Below are 16,668 nucleotides of genomic sequence, written 5' to 3'. Positions count from 1 at the left end.
CAACATGTCCAAAGTATGTCAGACGAAGCCCCAGAATCCTTGCCTCCAAGGAGTAGCTTGGTTTAATCCTCTCCAAGATAAAAAAAAAAACCCTGTGCATAATAAAGCCCCTTAGACTAGCAGACAGGGCAACTGAGGCTGAGGCCTCAACTATGCAAACACAAAGGAGGAAGAACAACTGCAAGCAGACACTAATGATTAGAACATGGAATGTGAGAAGAATGAATGTAGGAAAATTGGATATTGTTAAGAAAGAACTGGAACACATAAATATTGACATACTAGGTTTTGGTGAAGTGAGATGGCTTTGCATGGGGCATTTTGAGTCAGATGATTCTATTATCTATGCCAGAGATGAAAAGGTGAGAAAAAAAATGGGGTTATGTTCATAGTTTAAAAAAGTCATTTCTAGATTCGTCTTGAAATTCAATGTGATGAGTAAAAGGATAATATCCATATGCATACAAGCTAGTCCAGTGAATACCTCTATCATTCAAATATATGCACCAACAACCAGAGCCAAAGAGGAGGAAATAGAAAATTTCTACCAACTTTTGCAGTCAGAAATAGATCAAACATGCAATCAAGATTCATTAATAATAATAGGTAACAGGAATGCCAAAGTTGGGAACAGAGAAGAAGGATCAATAGCTGGAAAACACGGGTGGTGGCAGAAATGAAGCTGGAGATAGAATGATAGTATTCTGTACATTCAATGATTTATTCATTGCAAGTACTATTTCTTATTAATTTTAATGAACATTTGCAGATATTTTGGATTTCCATTCATTCATTGTTGCATTTGCAAATACTTTTTAAAAGAAACACAAAGACAGGCTATACACATGGATTTCACCTGATGGTATGCATAGAAATCAAACTAATTACATCTGTGGAAAGAATCACTGGAGAAGCTCAATATCAGTTATGAAAACTAGGCCAGGTGATGATTGTGGAACAGACCCCCAACGGCTCATATGCAAGTTCAAGTTGAAGTTGAAGAAAATTAAATAGAATCCACACGAATAAAAATCTGACCTTGAGTCTATCCCACTAGAATTGCAAAACCATGTCAGGAACAGGTTTGAGGACTTGAACACCAATGAGCAAAGACCAAATGAGCTGTGGGAAGATATCAAGAACATCATCTATTAAGAATGTAAAAGGTTGTAAAACTGTTGTAAAACAGGACTGCCATAGGGGCTGGGTGGAGACTGAGAAAGATAGGATAAATAATGTATACTGCATTGAAACAGATGAGAGAGAAAACTGTTTAAAAGGGTTATGTGATTAGGTATTAGTTTTATGACAAGAGTTCAGAATGAAGGCTGCATGGAGGTGGGGGGTGGACCTGAGGGAAGGGATTGTAAAACAAAGAATTTTTCTTTTACCTTTCAAACAGAAGAGTGTACTAGGGTGGGGGGACAAGGAAAAAAGTGCAAGAATGAATGAATTAAAATCAAAAGTCTCTGTAAATTTTCACTAAAATTAATAATAATTTTAAAAAGAATGCAAAAGGTTATTACAAAGGCAGAGGAGGAAGAAAAGGCCAACATGGATGTCAATAGAGATTCTGAATGTTGTACTGGGGCACAGAGATGCCAAAGCGAAGGAAAGTAAGTAAAAAATTAAGGAGCTGAAAAGAAGATTTCAAAGAACAGCTCCAGAACACAAAGCAACGTATTATCAAAAGGGCTGTACTTCCTTAACATTTCTTAAGCTGAAGGAACTGAAGAACAAATCCAACCCTTGAGTTACAATACTTAAGGATGCTTTGGGCAGAATATTAAATGATCCAGGAAGCACTAAAAGAAGATAGAAGGAATACAGAGTCATGAATTGGCAGACACAGAAGAATTCCATGAAACAACATATGAGTAAGAATCTGTGGTGATAAAGAAGTTCAACCTGCTCTGAAAGAATTGGCAAAAAGCAAGACCCCAGAAATTGATGACATATCAACTGACATATTTCAACAAAGAGACACTGCCCTGGATGTGCTCATTAAGTTGTGCCAAGAAATCTGGAGGACAATCACCTGGCTAATTGACTAGAAGATATCCATATTTCTTCACATTCCAAAGAAAGGTGACCCAACAAGAGTGTAGAAATTATTGAACAATATCAGTAATATCAAATGCAAGCATGATTCTGCTGAAAATTATTCAAAAATGGCTGGAGCAGTTCATAAACAGAGAACTGCCAGATGGGCAGGCTGGGTTTAGAAGAGGCTGTGGTACTAGGTATATTATAGTTAGATGGATCTTGACTGGAAGCAGACGTACCATAGGAATGTCTATCTGTGTTTCATTGACTATGCAAAGGCTTTTGACTGTGTGGATCACAACAAACGGTGGCTAACTCTGGGAAGAATGGGAATCCCAGAACTTTTGAAGGTGCCTATGCAAAACCTGTACTTGACCTTAAGGCAGTGGTCAGAACAGAGCAAGGAAACACTGCATGGTTCAAAATTGGGAAGGGTGTATGCCAGGGATATATTCTATCTCCATACCATTTCAATGTATATGCAGAACAGATTATCTGAGAGACTGGGTTCTATGAAAAGGAATGTGGCATCAGGATTGGAGGAATACTCATGAACAACCTGTATTATGCAGATGACACAACCCTGCTTGATGAAACTGAGGAGGACCTGAAGCGCTTGCTGCAGAAGGTCAAGGACTGCAGCCTTAAATATAGACTGAAGCTCAACATAAAAAAAAAAGTTTCTCATCACTGGGCTAAGTGGCAGCATCATGATAGATGATGAGAAGAGACTGAGATTGTTAACAGCTTTGGTTTGCTTGGCTCCACAATCAACCTTCTTGGTACCATCAGCCAGGAAATCAAAAGATGAATTGCACTGGGAAAGCTGACTGTCAGGGACGTCTCCAGAGTACTTAAAAGCAATGATGTCAGTCTGGAGACTAAGGTGTGCCTGATCCAGGTCATGTTCTCAGCAATTGCTTGCTGTGCATCAGAGATAATAGAAGGAAAATTGATTCATTTGAGCTGTGGTGCTGGAGAAGAGTGTTGAATATACCTTGGACTGCCAGGAGAACAAAGAGGTTCATCCTAGAGAGAGTGAAACTAGTGTGCTCCTTGGATGCAAGGACTCTGTGGCTTTGTCTGACATACTTTGGGCATGTTGTGATGAGGGACATCATGCTTAGAAGGGTGGAGGGATAGTGCAAGAGATGATCCGTGATGAGGTGGATTGATTCAGTGACTGGGGTAATGAGGGTAGATGTGTCAGAGACAATAAAGGTGGCACAGGATAGAGCAGGTTTCAGGGACATTATACATAGGGTTGTTGTGAGTCACAAGCTACTTGAATGGCACATAACAACAATGACAGATATCATCAGTTGCACTATTGTGTGGAAAGAGAGAGAGAGCCAATCCCTTCAAGGTAGCTGACTTTCCTCTCATGAGTTAAATATATCAGAGAAATGTCATTTTCTGTTCCCTGACCGTAGTAACCTGACACGAATCATTTAATCTTTCTGGAATAATTGAAATTTTAAGGGGTGAGATCAAAGTGGATGTAGGATTGAGTAAATTCTTAAGTTAGAATAGAGTGTGGTCATATGGCTAATTTGGGGTAGAACTGATATTCAAAATAATTCGTGAGTTTTTCACACCATCTGAGGTTACATCAGAATGCCTCATCGTGAAACACTTAAGAATACTTTAACTTTATTGTATAAAACCATTGTGGGGGTGAGGAAGTTGGAAGCAGAGAGATGAGGATGTGCGGGGGGTGGGATTAATCATAGTGCTGTACAATTTGATGGAAGGCCGAGGGAAATTGGAAGAATATTGTCTGGAAAACAATGTATTTGAATTTTGTAAGTAAACTAGTATAATTAAAAAAAGAAAGAAAAAACCCAAATACTTTATCTTGATTTTTTTTTCCAGTTTTTCATTTGGGCATCTTTTTTCTGGCCTAATAAAACATATAAATCCTATTAGCATAATTTGTCCTCAGTGAGATAAACTGCCTCTGAAAACCTGCTGTAGTGTAGGGTCAGCTATGGGCTGGTTCCGACTCTATGGTACACAATAACAAGAAATTACCATTTAAGGAGCTCTGGCAGCCTAATTGTTAGAGGTTTTGAATTGCCAACCCAATCCAGCAGCTGCTCTGCAGGAGAAAGATAAGCAGTGTTCTCCCATGCAGTTTATCTCTTCTGAAAATACCCACTGACAGGTCAGCTGTGAGTTCATTTCTGAACTAAAGGCAATGATTTGAGCTGTTGGGGTTTCGGCATAGTCCATTGAGAGTTGCTCTACTAATCCACAGATCCTGTCCCTCTAAAGTGTTCAAATCCACTATCCTCTCCATTAAAAAAAGTATGGGCAATCTCCTCCCAAGCAACTTACAACCTCAGAAACCCACTAGAGGATCAGTCATGATTTATTTACCATTGAGTTGATTCCTACTTATGACAACTCTATCTGTGTCAGAGTAAGACTATGCTTCATGATGTTGTTAATGACTGATTTCATACGAATTCAACTTCCAATGTTTTTGTTAGAAGCTAAGCATGTTAACTATTTACATTACCCAGACATTCTTCCAACATAGACATTTTGTTTTCAGCAAATATCATTTATATGATTTGAAAAGTTTTAATTTTGATAAAGAGCAATTTATCAATTTTGGTGTCATAGCTACTTTTGTTATGTGCCTGACACATAGCTGAATTTCCAGTGTGTCTTCAGAGGACGTAAATTGCAACGGAGGAGAATGTCCAGCTAATTTTCTGTCACGTCTAAAAACTCTGCTTAATTCCTTATCACAATGATTTTTCTTCTATGCTCTTTTTCCCCTAGAATTTTTTGTAGTTTTATCTTGCAGGTTTAGATACAAGATCCGTTTGGGTTCATTTCTGTATTAGGAGTGGGCTATTGAGTTTCATTTTTCATATATAATGACTGATTATTCTAATGCACTTGTCAAAGATTATTCTTTATTAAATTGTCTTTGCACTTTCATTAAGTTAAAATGATTACTTTTTCTTTTCACTGTATTTTAAGTGGGTGTTTACAAAGCTAGATGACTTTTAATCCAACCACACATACACAATTTGTTTTGACATTAATTATAATATTCTTCCCACTTCTTCCCTGTGATTTCCATTTCTACGAATCCTTCTTTCCTGCCACTTCTTGCATTCTACACTTTATCCCTATGCAAATGTGGCACTTTTGATCCCATGTGGGCAATTATTTTAGTGAATGTCTCCCTGGTATTATTTGTCTATTGTTTGTTTAAATGTTATTTCAAATTGAAATGAGAACTAAAGACCATAGTCTTAGGAATTCCACCAGTCTCTATCAGACCAGTAAGCCTAGCCATGTTTATATTTGTTTGTTTGTTTTGTCCCATATTTTTCATCCACTCTGTCTAGAACTTTCTACTGTGACCCCTTTTAGAGGAATCAGCAGGTAATAGCTGGGCACTATGTTGTTCTCCCTACCTCAGAACTGTGAAGGTAGAATTGATGATGCATTATTGATTTTCTGTACTCTTCTTTACTCCAGACAGACAGAGATAGTTACACTTTGGATGGCTGCTTGAAAACTCTTAATTTTCTGATCTCTCTCTATAAAGTAGGAATTAGAACAAAGTTTTGTGGATTATATTATACCAATTGAACTTGATGGCCCCAAAACTACATTCCAGACTCTACAATCATTACCTTAAAGTGATCAGGTATAATTAAGAAGTGTACATAACATTCTCACCTGTTTGCTCTTCACATGTATGGACATATTAACAGGATGTACTAAGATGAATTAAGTAATATAGTCTACCAAACCTATGTTATCATAATGACTGTAGTCCCCTCCATCTCTTCAGATCTGATATTCTGACTACATATCCACTTGCAGATTGGTGTTCATTGTTGCTGGTATTACAGGAATGTGTATGTAATAGTATTTACTATTCTTAACTGTTTCTTTTAGACAATTATTTTTTTTCCTTTTGAAAATATTTTAGAAAGTAGCAGATGATTAATTTTTATATATCCATTTCTGGACCCTATTTAGACTATTTATAGAGTCCAAATGTATGAATTTGTTCTTTCACAATACCAAACTCCCTTGATTATAATGTCATTGTTGTTGTTGTTGTTGCTATTGTTGTTGCTAGGGCCATCAAATGGAGTACAACTCACAGTAACGCTATGAAAAACAGATCTGAACCCATTCTATTCTGCATCATTCTCATTTCAGACATCCTTTATCTCATTTCAGCAGTCATGATGTCAGTCCAGCTAGTTGAAGGTCTTTCTTTAGCTGCGCCTCCACCTTTTTAAGCATGATGTCCTTCTCCAAGGAAGAGTCTCTCCTAACAACATGCCCAAAATATGCCAAAAACAGCTTATTTGTCTTTGCCTCCAATTAGCACACTGGCCACACTTTCTCCAAAACATATACGTTTGGGGCTTTTTTGAAGGTCCATGGGATACTCAGTACTCTTCTTCAACACTACAGCTCAAAGCCATCAATTTTTCTGTCATTCTTAGTCATTGTCTAAGCTCTCAGATGGATAGCAAGTGATTGAAAAGACTATGACCTGCATCAAAAGTGCATTAGTCCTTAAACTGATGTCATCATTCCTCAAATTTAGAGTCTCTTGATTGCAGACTTTTCCAGTGCAACATATTGTCTGACTGCTTGTACCAAGTTTGTGTTAATTGTGAATCTAAGTAAAAAGAAATCATTAACATTTTCAATCTTTTCTTCATCAGTCTAGTGGTAAGAATTTTTGTTTTCCTGATGTTGTAATAAATCTATACCGAAAGCTGTAGTCTTCGAACTTCTGCAGCAAGTGCTTCAAGTCCTCCCTCCTCCCTTTCAGCAAGATTGTGTTATCTGCATAATGCAGGTTATTTATGAGTTTTTCACCAATCCTGATGTCACATTTTTCACCATAGAGTCCAGATACTTGAATGGTTTACTCAGCATACATACAAAGCTGTGGAGAGAAAAATGCAATCTTGACATACACTTTCCCTTGTTTTAAACCATGAATTATTCTCTTTTAATGCAAAGGAATTCAACTGTGTGGATCCACAACAAATTGTGGCTAGCATTGAGAAAAATAGGAATCCCAGAACACCTGATTGTGTTCGTGCAAAACCTATACTTTGACCAGGAAGCAATCATCAGAACAAAGCAAGGAAACACTGCATGATTAAAAATCAGGAAAGGATGCATTCTGTTTCCACACCATTTCAATCTATATGAGGGAAAGATTCAGGAGTCCGGACTTTGTGAGAAGGAATGTGGTATCAAGATTGGAGTATGACACATCAGCAAGCTATGTTATGCAGATGATACAAACTTGACACTGATGAGGACCTGAAGTGTTTGCTGCAGAAGGTCAAGGACTGCAGCCTTCAATATGGATTACATCTCAACATCAAGAAAATAAAGATTCTTAACACTCAGCCAACTGGCAGTACTATGTTAGAAGGTAAAGAGATTGAGATTTTTAATAATTACAGCTTGCTCGGTTCCACCATCAAAACTCTTGGCACCAGTATTCAGGAAATTAAAAGACAAACTGCATTGGGAAAATCTGCTGTCAGTGACCTCTCCAGAGTGCCGAAGAGCAACGTCAGTCTAGAGACTAAGTTGTACTTGATCCAGGCCATGGTCTTCACAATTACTTGCTATGTATCAATGACTAAGGAAGATAGAAGAAGAATCATTACCTTTGAGTTGTGATGCTGGAGAAGAGCATTGGTCATACAATGGACTGCCAAAAGAGCAGATCTGTCCTTGAGAGGGTAAAACCAAGTTTCTCCTCAGATGCAAGGATTTTTAAGCTCCATCTCACATACTTTGGGCATGTTGCCAGTAGGGACCAGTCCTTAGCGAAGGAGATCATGCTTGGAAGGGTGGAGGGTCATCATAGGAGAGGAAATCCCTGGAGGAGATGGATTGACATAGTAACTGGGGTAATTAGGATAGGTGTGTTGGAGACAGTGAGATTGGCTCAGACTAGGGCCATGATCAGAGCTGTTGTGCATAGAATCACTATGATTTGCAGTCCACTTGACAGCCGATAACAATAACTTCAGAGACAGTGAGACTTCCTCAGGATAGGGCAGAGTTCAGAGCTAACGTAAGTGACTCCATGCCACATAACTACAAGTGTTTCCTTGTTCTGTTAGGACAACAGCCTCTTGATATAGATGTAGGTTTTGTATGAACACAATTAACTCTTCAAGGATTCCAGTTCTCAATGTTAGTCCTAACTTGTTATGAACCACACAGTAAAATTATTTTGCATAGTCAATAAATCATAAATGGTCATTCTGATATTATATGCTTTCAGCTAGGATACATCTGACATCAGCAACACGTATCCCTCATGCCACACAGTCTCTTCTAAACTGAGTCTTAACTTTGCTTGCAGTTCTGTGTCAGAATACCATTCTATTCATTTCTGGGTGATCTTCAGCATTATTTTGCTTGTGTGTGATATTGTTGATATTGCTCTATAATTTACACATTCTGTTGGATCACCATTCTTGGGAATGGGAAAAACATGGTATTTCTTCCAGTCAGTTAGGTAGGTAACTGCTTTCTAGATTTCCTGACACAGATTGGTGAGTCTGTGCAAGGCTTTATCTGATACTTGAAACATGTCAACCGATCAATCCCATGAAATCCTGGGGCCTCATTCTTTTGCAAATGTCTTCAGTGCAGCTGGAACATAGTAAGTCTTCAAATTTAGTAGTATAATTCCTCTAGCTTTGTTTTTCATTTGCATAATTCTTTGGGCTCATGTAGTTCCTTTGCCTGTTCATAAAATTTAGAATAAAGTTGTGTAGATCTTACTGGGATGTTGATTGAAATTACATTACATTTGATGAGAATTTGCATTTTTTATCAGGCTAGTATATGTCTCCATTTACTCTATTTGATTTCTTTCAACGGTATTTTGTAGATTTCACACACAGATTACATAATGTTATGCAAAACATTTACAAGAAAAATTTCAAACTTTTACATAATTTTATAAATAGTACTTTTTACTTTTGGATTTCCACTGCACGTTGCTACTCCACAGCAATATTGATTGTTCTATACCAAGATCTTCATAAACTCAGTGAATCATTCTAAGGAGAGAGTTGTGAACATGTTTGTGTGTGCTAACAAGAGGGTGCTAACTTGTATGTTTTGAGTTGATTCCTTAAGAATTTCCGTGTAGACAACATATTTAGTCTGTGAATATGGAGTCTAAAACCAAACCAAGCTCTCTGCCATCAAGTCGATTCAGCTACAAAAGGATCCTCCACTGGGTTTCTCAGGCTGTTTATTTTAATAGGCTGAGACTGCTCATCTTTCTCCTTCAAAGTTGCTGGTAAATTCAAACCACCAGAGACACTCAATCCTTCATTAGTTGTACAGTATGTTATGGACTACACTACAAGAGCTCTTTGGATATAGACAAAGACCATATTCTCTTTCCCTTTAATTATAAGTATTTCCCCCTTTCTTAAGTCTTTTTTTATTGGATTACATACATTAATTTGTTTATATTGTGTTTCATTCATGTACATTGTGTTTCATACATTCATTCATACATATGTTGTTGTTATGTGCCATCGAGTCGCTTGCGAGTATGTACAACAGCCGTAAATCCTGCTCTATCCTGTGCCAATCTCACTGCCTCTGACAAACCCATCCCGATTACCCCAGTCACTGAATGAATCCACCTCATACAGGGTCTTCCCCTTCTGCGCCATCCCCTCCACCCTCCCAAGCATGATGTCCTTCTCCAAGGACCTCTCCCTCCTTACAACATGTCAGACAAAGCCTCAGAATCCTTGCCTCCAAGGAGCAGCCTGGTTTAACCCTCTCCAGGATGAATCTATTTGTTTTCTTGGCAGTCCATGGTACATTCAGTATTCTTCTCCAGCACCACAGCTCAAAGGCATAAATTCTCCTTCTATCCTCCTTAGTCATTGTCCAACTATCTGATGCATAACAAGTGATTGCAAAGACCATAGCCTGTATCCGATACATCTTAGTCTCCAGAGTGACACCATTGCTCTTCAGTACCCTGGAGAGGTCCCTAACATCAAACTTTTCCAATCGCAATACGTTTTTTTTATTTCCTGGCTACCGGTGCCAAGACTGTTGACCGTGGAGCCAAGAAGACTAAAGTTGTTAACAATCTTCACCATCTATCCTGATGCTGCCAATTGGTCCAGTGGTGAGAATCTTTGTATTCATATAGTAGTTTATATAATTCCTCATTATTGATCTGTACTTATTATGATCCTGTCTTTTTTAGTCCCCATTGAATCTTTCCTATTCTTTCACACTCCCAACTGCCTACTAAACTCTGCTTTTCTAGTGATTCCCATTCTATCTGTTTTGCCCCTTCACCCTTTCCCTTTTTGTTCTTCATATTACTCCACTTTGATATACTTCTTTTGTCTCCCTGTCTCTAGATTATTTGTTGGATCTATAATCTTTTTTAGGAGGAGGTTTTTTTAGGAGAAAGTTTGTTTTGTTTTCTCATAGTGTTTGAAGCTGTCTGCTGCTATATGTGAAGTTCTCCTTGGTATATGTGAGGCTGTCTCTGTTGTGTGTGCATAAGTTGTTGATAGCCCTTATCTTTATGATATTATTGATAAGTTGCAGACTTAAGTGTTTGTCAGAGATATTGAGTGTTGCCTCTGTTTGGGTTTCCCAGTGCAGTCTTCCCTGTTATTTATCTATTAGCAGATCTGTTCTCTGTTTCCTGTGGCAAACTTTTCATCCAGCTGTCCTTTGAAGGGTAGCAAAGGTCTTTCACTCAACTGTGTTGGGCCAACTTCTGTGTCCTGTCCTATAGTTTGATGTTGGGGGTTGTGGGGAGTCTTTCCTCAAGAGATAGGTAAAGTTCTTAAGTGCTGCCTGTGATATATTGTTCAGAGAAGTGACAAGTTCCCAACAATGCAGCCCTTACATTTCAGTAGTCCAGGATGGGGTGGGAGAAGAGAGAGGCAACTTTCCTTATTTGAAGGGGTCCCTTGTGATCCCACATGGTTGGAGGGAATGCTCATGTGGCTGTTGCACTGCCCTCTTTAGGGAAGGGGAGGACAATTACCCTAGCAAAGATGTCCTTTATAGTCCTGTGTGGCTGATGAGAATCTCTGTTTGTATTTTTATTCATTTCCTTGCCTTATGGTACGGCTTTCAGTATTAAATAGATATTAAATAGAATTAAATTAAATGGTATCCTTATTAGGTTTTGAAAATTTTTGTAGATATTGTTCACCTCACTAAGTTTCCTTTTTTCATTAGTTCCTCGGGAGTGTTTATCATGAATGAATGTAGAATATTTTTTTTTATGGATTAATTGAGATGATAATTTTTTCCTTGTTTATACTTGCTAATATGTGCTATTGCAATTATTTTTTAATCAAAACTAATTCTTAAACCATCCTTAAGTCATTCTTAAACAGTTCTGGTAGCTTAGTTCTAAGGAATTGTGCTGCCAGCACAAAGGTACACAGTTCATACCACCAGCTGCTCCACGTGCGAAGGATGGACAATCTCCCCCCTTGCAATTAACTGCCTCTAAAAACCCACTGGGGAGTCACCTACAGATTAGTTCCAGTTTGAGGGTACACAACAAGAAGAAGTCGTTCTTAAATGCACTTGGTTACAGTGTTATAAATTATTGGTTTTAATTTACTATACAGGCCATGATTTTTGCAATCACTTGTTATGCATCAGAGAGTTGGACAATGACTAGGAAGGATAGAAGGAGAATTGACACCTTTGAGCTGTGGTGTTGGAGAATAGTATTGATTGTTCCATGGACTGCCAAGAAAACAAACAGATTCATCCTGGAGAGGGTTAAACCAGGCTGCTCTTTGGAGGCAAGGATTCTGGGGCTTCCTCTGACATACTTTGGACATGTTGTAAGGAGAGACAGGTCAGAGTAGAGGGACAGCGCAGGAGGGGAAGACACTCTATGAGGTGGATTGATTCAGTGACTGGGGTAATCGGGATGGGTGTGTCAGAGGCAATGAGATTGGCACAGGATAGAGCAGGGTTTAGGGCTGTTGTACATAGGGTCGCTATGAGTCGCAAACAACTCGATGGCACATAACAACAACAACATTATGTTATTGGGGTTGGCTGCCATTGTGGTTATGTTGTCACTTTGGTGTCAGTCAGGCCAGGTAAGTTTCTGGGGTCTATTTTTTTGTGTACTACTGTTCTGACTGGGGGCAGAGGCCAAGGCCTGCTTGAGGGTGTAACTTTAAAATTCGGTATGGCCCTCGGAAGCAGGAGTGAGAGCATAGAGAGGTCAGTTGGCCTAGTGGACAGAAAGTGATGTTACCAAGCCAAAGGTGGGCTACTCTAATCTGCGGCCCTCAGGCTTGTTTTTAATTGGTTTTGGTCAAACATTCTTTTACGTCATATAGCCCTGGTCTGTCCACTTGCTGTACAGAAGTAACTTGTGGTGACTGTGAAGCTGAACATTGTGACACTGATGTGTAAAATGCGATAACGGTTACCCATGGTGGACAGTGTTTAGTGGAGCTCCTCGACTAAAACAAGCTTGGAAGCAGGAGTGGAATTCATTTGCAAAAGAGCTTGCCTCCAGAAACTCTATAAATCTGGAGAAACAATGAAAGTTATACAAGTATTCAGGTCTTTCATTTATAAGGTTGCCTAAGACTCAATGGCACTCAGCAACAACAACATTATGTTATTGAAGAACTTTTCACCTGTATTTATGAGAAATACGTATTTGTGTTTTCTATTTTGTACTATCATCATCTGATTTTTTTATACCCAGTATTGATACTTTCATAAAGTGAATTGGCATTCCTTTTTGCTTTCATGTTTTCAGTTTTATTTATTACTGTTCATAGTTTTATTATTATTCCATTTGCTTTAGATTTCTTTTGTTTGGCACCTTTCCTTGTTTCCTAATTAAAAGTATATATCATTAATTTGAGATCTTTACTTTTTTCTGATGTAAGAATATTTTTGGTGCAATTTTCTGAAAGATTACATAAAATTAGGGCTATTTCCTCTTTGAATGTTTGGTAACATTGTCAGTAAAATCATCTGGCTTGCACATTTCTTATTTATAAATTTTCTAGGTATGAATTAAACTAATTTAACACTTATATGACTATGTGTGTTATCACTTTCATTTAAGTTAAGTTCTTTTAGTCTGTGAATGCCAAATTTGTGTACATAAAAAGAAGTTTATAAAATTTTATTCTCAAAGAGTCAACTTCTGGGTTTATCAACTTTCTCTATTTCCTATATTCAATTTTACTGATTTCTTTTTCTTTTTTAATTTCTTTTACTCCATTAGCTTATGATTCATTTTGTTCCTCCTTTTCCAGCTTCTTAAAGTGAAAGCATTATTACTAATTTGAGACCTTTTCCCCCCAATATAAGCATTTTTATTTAGTTCAAATTAATATTTATAATTCTGAGACTTTTTCTTTAATCCAGGGACTATCTAGAAGAGTGCTCTTTTATTTATAGGTGTTTGGAGATTTTTCTGATATGTTTCTTAAGGATAATTTCTTTTTTAATTGTTTTTATGGTCACACATTATACTTTTTATTCTTTTTAATTTTTCTCTATTGTTAAGGTGTTTGTTTAGTTTTTGTCTAGAATATACTCTATGTTAGTGAGTGTTCTATGTTCACATGAAAAAGATACATGATGTGTTATTACTGAATGAGAACTTATATAAATATCAATTAGATCAAGTATATTGATAATTGCAAAGACTAGATAGAAGGAGACTTGATGCTTTTCAGTTGTGGTGTTGGAGAAGAGTATTGAATATACCATGGACTGCTAAGAAAACTAACAGGTCTGTCCTAGAGAAGGTTAAATAAGGCTGCTCCTTGGAGGCAAGGATTCTGAAGCTTTGTCTGACATACTATGGACATGTTGCAAGGAGGAACCAATCCTTGGAAAGGGACATCGTGCTTGGGAGGGTGGAGGGACAGTGAAGGAGGGGAAGATCCTCGATGGGATGGATTTATTCAGTGATTTGGGGTAATGGGGGTAGGTGTGTTAGAGACAGTGAGATTGGCACAGGATAGAGCAGGGTTTAGGGCTGTTGTACATAGGGTCGCTATGAGTTGCAGGCGACTCAGTGGCACATAACAACAATAACAACATATTGATAATATTGTTTAGAGTTCTATGTACTCATCTACTTATGAGTGAAAAGTGGATTTGTCTATCCTTTTAGTTATTCCATTTTTGCTTCATATGTTTTAAAAATTTGTTGTATTCTATATTGTTCTTAGTAAATTGATCTTCATCATGTTATAATGTACCACTGCTTATATCTAGTGATACAATTTTCACAGAGATCTAACTTACCCTGATTTTTATAGAGCCATCCCAGCTCTCTTTTGTTTCGTGTTTACATATGTGTTGGTTTCCCCCATTTTACAGCCTCTGGATTTGAACTGCATGCCTTTGAGATTGCAATGCTGCTTCTTACCACTAGGCCACCAGAGCTCACCATAGACATCTCAGTTTTTTAAAAGGTACATGATTATTTCCTGCTGCTTCAAAAGGTAAATAATCCCAACTCTTCCTTAGTTCATGAATTCTTAGTTAATTGACAGCCTGATGAGCAAGGCAGATGGAAGGTATTAATAAAGCTTGAGTTGTTTGTTTGAATTTTACTTTCAAGCTAGTGGTTTCTAACCGAGGTAATAATGAAGGTGTTATCAAATGAAAGGAAAGGAAAATCAAATGAAAGCAAACTACAGTTATAGAGTACAATATGCCTTTTTAGTTAATTGTTGGAGAAAAACGAATTAATTAAAATAGTGAAATGATACTGGTCTGTGTTGGCTTAACATCACACATTATCATAAATTAACATTTGATGTTTGTTATAGCAGATTTCTAACTTTAAAATCTTTGAGGACAAATGCAGTTAGCATAGAAATAGCGTATGTTGGTCTATAGGAACAACTTTAATTCTCTTCTCAGAGTAAACTATAGTTAAATATTTTGAGAAAAAAAAGTTGTATTGAATACATATGTAGGTTGAGGAGCTCTAGTGGCCTAGTGGTAAGATTCTACACTGCAATCTCAAAAGCACGAGGTTAGAATCCACTAGCTACTAAATAGGAGAAGGATGGGCAGTCTCCTCCCATGCAATTAACTGCCTCTGAAAACCTGCTGGAGGCTCAGCTATGGGTCAATTACAACTGGATGGTACTCAACACACACACACACGCACACATACACATATTACGTTATATGGCAAAAAGGACTTTGTAGATCTGATTAAATTTTAAGAACTTTGAGATAGGGAGATGGGGAGATGATCCTGACTTATAATCACGGAAGCTATTCACAGTGGTCTTTAAAAGCAGACTTTTCCAGGTTGTAGTGGAAGAAAATATGGCTAAAAAAGGGAGGGCCATAGAGAAACAATTTCAACATGCTGGTTATGAAAACAGAATAAGGCCATGTACTAACAAATGTAGACAGCCTCTAGATGCTGGAAAAGACAAGGAGATAGTTCTGACCCCAGAAAGGAACACTATAACATTGATATTCTTTTGCTCACAGGCAATCGATATTGACAGTTTCTTAGGTACTTTGCCGGGAATTCTTACATACATGCACAAGCAAATAGTATAGTATATATTGCATGTTCAAATATTTTTTCCTTCTTCATTATATGATGTTCTACACTATACTTTTTCCCCCCATTAATTGTATCTTGAAAATTTTTCCAAAATTTGAAATTTTCTAAATGTTTTAACTCATTGTCTCTCAAATTTGAGTGGTAACACCCTCTCAGCAAAAGAGAGGAAGGCCTTCAACAAGTCAGACTGACACAGTGACTTTTATGTTGAGTGAGGTTAAGCATGTCAGAAATATAGGATGGCACAGGCCAGGACAAGGTTTAGATCTATTGTCCATAAGGTTGCTATGAGCTATAGTTGACTTGGCAGCACATAACAACAAACACAACGTCTCCAAAATGAAAACAGAAAAACATTTTGGGGTTGCCTAAAGCTGGGCATGGAAATGAGGAGTGACCATAAATGGAGTGGGGTTTCTTTTTGGAATGATGGGAATCCTCAGCACACAGCTCTGTCAGTTTACCAAGTATTATTGTTGTATGCCATCTGAAATAGCAGGCGTCTGAAAACCCTATGCACAACAGAACACACGCAGACTAACAGAAAGGGCAACCTAGGTAGAACTATCAAGTATGGAAATACATAGGAGGAGGAACAGTTGTAAGCAGACCCTAGTGATTGGAACATGGAATGTGAGACACATGAATGTAGGAAAATTAGAAATTGTTAAGAAAGAAATGGAACTCATAAATATTGACATATTAGGCCTTGGAGAGATGAGATGGACTGGCATGGGGCATTTTGAGTCTGATGACCATATGATATATTACTCTGGAGATGAAAAGGCAAGGAAAAATGGGGTTGCATTCATAGTAAAAAAAGTTATTTCTAGATCCATCTTGAAGTACAACATCGTGAGTGACAGGCTCATATCCATACGCTTACAAGGAAGTCCAGTAAATACCACTATCATTCAGATATATGCACCAACAACCAGAGCCAAAGAAGAAGAAATAGATGATTTCTACCAACTTTT

Source organism: Elephantulus edwardii, unplaced genomic scaffold (assembly GCF_000299155.1).
Source record: "Elephantulus edwardii isolate Elephantulus edwardi_28Jun2011 unplaced genomic scaffold, EleEdw1.0 scaffold00112, whole genome shotgun sequence".
NCBI classification, from domain to species: Eukaryota; Metazoa; Chordata; class Mammalia; order Macroscelidea; family Macroscelididae; genus Elephantulus; species Elephantulus edwardii.
This window is presented reverse-complemented; position numbering follows the sequence as displayed.